Source organism: Apodemus sylvaticus, chromosome 6, assembly GCF_947179515.1.
Source record: "Apodemus sylvaticus chromosome 6, mApoSyl1.1, whole genome shotgun sequence".
NCBI classification, from domain to species: domain Eukaryota; kingdom Metazoa; phylum Chordata; class Mammalia; order Rodentia; family Muridae; genus Apodemus; species Apodemus sylvaticus.
The window spans coordinates 41,416,597-41,421,608 of record NC_067477.1 but is presented as its reverse complement, the minus strand read 5'-3'; positions in this window follow the sequence as shown (position 1 = coordinate 41,421,608).

The window sequence follows — 5,012 nt, the reverse complement described above, 5'->3', positions numbered from 1 at the left end:
TTACAGGTCATACTCTTAGAACACACAGACAAGACGCGCATAAACATACCAGAGATGTAAAATGTTTGAATGAGAAAAAAATAAATAAAAAAGGGAAGACATGAGTGGTCTTGGGTTTCAGCACCAAATGAATAGAAAAAGAAATCAAAAAGGAAAAAGGCATGAGTGCTCCTAGGTATGGGGGAGGAGTTTATTCTAGATATACTCTAGATATAATCTTCAGGGAGCGCACAGCCAGAGGTGGGGGCATCTGGGAGAGTTCAGAGTGGACCTGACCTGAGCCACGTGAGGAGAGGAGAGGGGCGAGAGGGGGGAATCAGGTGCAGCAGCCAGGCCTAAAAAAAAAAAAGAGTCGATGAAGTGACCCGGGTAAGCAGACAGTTGGATTTTATAGGGAAAGACAGCTGGGACAAGGGCAACCCAGCCTCCAGGCTAGAGAAGTTTAGGGTAAGGGGCAGGGCATGGCTGTCAGGAGGGCCCAGGCACAGGCTGGGACTGAGGGATGCTGGGAGAACTTGGTGGACAGGTCTGCTTTTATATATTAAATAAGCACCCTGGCCATTTCTTCCAGGTTTGAACCCTAATAATGTTCTTATCTTGAAAGTGCTGTAAAGTTTTTGTTTGCTTGTTTTTTTTTTTTTTAAGAATGATCTCTTTTGGCCAGGTGGTAGTGCTTGCCTTTAATCCCAGCACTTGGGAGGCAGAGGCAGGCGGATTTCTGAGTTCGAGGCCAGCCTGGTCTACAGAGTGAGTTCCAGGACAGCCAGGGCTACACAGAGAAACCCTGTCTCGAAAAACCAAAAAAAAAAAAAAAAAAAAAAAAAAAAGATCTCTTTTTAATTTTTATGTACATTGGTGTTTGGCCTGCACGAACGTTTGTTTGAGAGTGTTGGATACTTGAAATGGAAGTTACAGGCAGCTGTGAGCCACCATGTAGGAACTGAACCAGGATCTTCTGGAAGGGTAGTCAGTGCTCTTAAATGCTGAGCCATCTTTCTAACCCATACTCCTCCCCCTTCTCTGTGTAGCCCTGTCTGTCCTGGAAGTCAAACAATAGATCAAGCTGGCCCTGAACTCACCGAGCTCCTCCTGCCTCTGCCTCCCAAGTGCTGGAATTAAAGGTATGTGGCGCCACCACCCAGCAAAAATGTTTTAATGTATGTATTTTTATGTGACTCTCCTCTCTCTTTGTGTGTGCGTGTTCGTGTGTGTGTGTGTGTGTGTGTGTGTGTGTGTGTGTGTGTGTAGTAGAGGCTAGAAGAAGATATCAGATTCCTCGTGCTGGTGTGAATCACCCAACTGCAGTGCTGGGAACCAAACTAGGATCCTCTGCAAGAGGAGTACGCACTCTGAACCTCTGAATATCTCTTCAGCTCCTCCGTGCCCAGCTTACTTTAAGGTTTTGTTTTGTATTTTAAGATTTTGTTAAAGTTTGTGTGTCTGGATGTTTTACCTGCATGCATACTTGTGTTCCACATTTATGCAGTACCCAAGCAGGAGTTACAGCCTACTGTTAACCCCACGTAAGTGTCAAGATTCGACTTTGGATCCTGGGTCCTTAGTCCTCTAGAAGAGCAGCCCTTGGGTGCTGGTAACCAGTGAGTCATGGCTCCAGCCCCTACTGTGAGGGCTTTGACACCCTTGGAGTAAGTAAGTCCTTGAGGAAATGTCTGAGAACCACAGGGCTGCCTTCATTCAAGGCTCCAGCACTGTGCCAGCGGTGTGATTCTGAGCTTTGGTTCCAACTCTTCTTTCTTTTGGGAGGGGGGTGTGTGATTTGACACAGGGTAACCCTGACTGTCCTGGAACTCGCTTTGTAGATCAGGCTGGCCTAGAACTCAGAGATTCACCTGGCTCTGCTTCCCAAAGGCTGGCATTAAAGGCAAGTGCCACCACCTCTGGGCTCTGGTTTCAACTTTTCTTTAAGGGGAGAATATTAACTGGTGTTATAGAGTTGGGTAAAGGCCAAAGTAGGCTAATTAATCTAATGCCCCGAGCACTATCCCATAATAAGATGAATGGCAGTTTTAATGAAATAGGATGATGGTTATGAAGAGGCCACTGGATTTTGCAATTAGGTTGAAGGTGAACTTTGAGACCAGTTTCCGTGGGAAGGTGGGGAGGAAGTAGCAGAGGTGGTTGAGAGTTGGCGAGTAAGGACCAAGGAGCTGCCGTGGTGCGAGGAAATGGTATTGGAGCAGCTTCATGGGTTAAGAGGAGGTTTTACTATTGTAAGCTCTAAAATGTAAGCTAGGTATATTTGAAAGTTCAGGATTAAAGGGGTGTGGACAGGGCAGGACTTCAGATAAAAACAGTCAGGTGTGTGTCAAGAATCAAAGCCGTAGTCCAGCCTGCCAGTGCATGTCTGTGAGTCCCTGCCCTGGGAAGCAGAGGGAGGGGAATCGGCTCACCACGATCCTCGACTATGGGGCAAGTTTGAATGGAGCCTGGGTTGTGTGAGAGCCTGTTTCAAATATGAGGCTAGAGATGACTCAGCTTGTAAAAATGCCTGCACGGAAGTCTAACAAGCTGAGTTTGATTCTGGGACCCACAGCGGAAGGAAGAGAACCCAGTTCAAAAGTTGTCATCTGATCTCCACTTGTATGCTGTGGTGTATGTATGCTTATACACACACCCACACTCACACACCCACTCCCCGCCACACACACACACACACACACACACACACACACACACGCACACACCACACAGCACACACCACTCATACCACATACATATCCCCACCACACACATACACACACATACATACACATAGCACATAGCGCACACACACACACACACACACACACACACACACACACTACTCATACCACCCACATACACACTCCCTACCCCGCACACATGCACACACATACACACATTCACGTGGCAAATACCACACACATACACATGGCACACACCACACACCACACATACACACACCCACACACCCACTCCCCACCACACACTACACACACAGCACACAGCATACACCACACACACAGCACACACCACTCATACCATATACACACATCACATGTCTCACACACACAGCCCCTCCACACACACCACTTAAATAAAATTATTTTAAAAAGCAACAATAAAACAGAACAGAAAAGTCTCAAGACCTGTAATTCCAGCATTGTCAATGCTGAATCCGGAGGACTAAGTTCGATAAATTCTTTCTACACATAAAAAGCAAACAAAGCCCTTCTCACTTTGGGAAGCTATCAAACTGTTTAAGGCAGTCGAGCAGCAGCAAGAACCAAGTATTTGTAGGGCAGCGGGAAATACCATGCTGGCTACTTTCCAAGGTGTCCTCCGATCACCCCACTTCCTGATTTTTGCTGCCTGTATTTTACCCTCCAACGTTGAACAGGGGCTGAACTATGTAGTTGGTATATGGTAGAAGATATGTGCTGTGCACTGAATTGTGTTCTCATAAAATAGGTGCTGAAATCCCAGCATCTAATACCACAGAATGTGGCCTTATTTAGAGATAGGGTCATTACCGACAGAGACAATTGAGTTCAAATGAAGTCACTGGAAGTGGACCTTGCTCCGACAAGACTGGGGTCCTTTTTAAAGGGGAGAGAAATTTAGAGACAAAGTTAGACATGCAGAGAAGGAAGATGACATAGCATCATATGGAAAAGGGCAACCGTTTGTTCAGAATGCTGGAATCTACAAGCCAGGAACATTAAGGATTACTAACAAATATCACCAGCCAGGAAGAGGCAAGAGAAGGCCTTCCCCAGAGCTGTCAGAGGGGAAGGACCCTCCAGACACTCTGAGTTTCGACTTGTAGCCTCCAAAACTGCTTGTTTGTTGTTTGAATCCACAGTATTGGCGCCCTAGGAAAAGTAATATACTAAGTCACAGTGCTTGAGGTCATTGTCCCTGAAATTAGAATACAGTCACTGCAGCTTCTATCTCAGAGGCACTGTCTCCTAGAAGGCACCCTCTGTGGATGGCCAACTGTGACACAGTGGAGACACTCAAGTAGCTTACAGGAAGGCCCACGAGGAGGAGAAGTGATCAACAGTGCATGGCCCACAAGGACCGAGGTGAGGTGCACAGTACCTCTGACACAGTACGCTCACAGTTCTGAGTGAGCGTGGAAGTAGATTTCTCTCTAAGTTAGGAAATCAGGTGAGAGCACTTTAAGCCAGAGCCACCCGAGTCACTCCTGAATTCCTCCTGACTCATAGGTAGAGGGGGTGAGAGTGTAGAGCCGTTGATGTGAGCAAGCCAGGAGTGAAACGGACAATGCAAACTCAAGTCCTGACAGCTAATCCGGTGGCAGTTAACTGCAGGCCTACGAGGGAGACTCCCGAGTCTGGTTCTTCTGGGAACGTAATCTGCATTTGGTATGTGTTGAAATGACTTTTTTTTTTTAAATTATTTATTTATTTAATGTATATGAGTACATTGTAGCTGTCTCCAGACACACCAGAAGAGGGCATCAGATCCCATTACAGATGGTTGTGAGCCATCATGTGGTTGCTGGGAATTGAACTCAGGACCTCTGGAGAAGCAGTCAGTGCTCTTAACTGCTGAGCCATCTCACCAGCCCGAAATGACTCTTTTATTTATTTGTTTGTTTGTTTGTTTATTTATTTATTTATTTATTTATTTTTGGTTTTTCCGAGACAGGGTTTCTCTGTATAGCCTTGGTTGTCCTGGAACTCACTCTGTAGACCAGGTTGGCCCCGAACTCAGAAATCCACCTGCCTCTGCCTCCCAGAGTGCTGGGATTACAGGTGTGCGCCACCACCGCCCAGCAAAATGACTCTTTTAAATTAGAGTAAAATGTGGGACAGAAGGAAAAGCTAAAAGCAAGAGCTGGAATTGGTGTTGGGATGGTAGTGTAGCTTATTTGATAGAGTATCTGCTTGCCAGGCTGGAAGTTCTGGCTCTGATCCCTAACATTGAATAAACCAAGCCTGGGGATCTATGCCTGTAGACTCAGCGCTCAGGAGGTAGAGGCAGAAGAATTATTAATTTAAGGA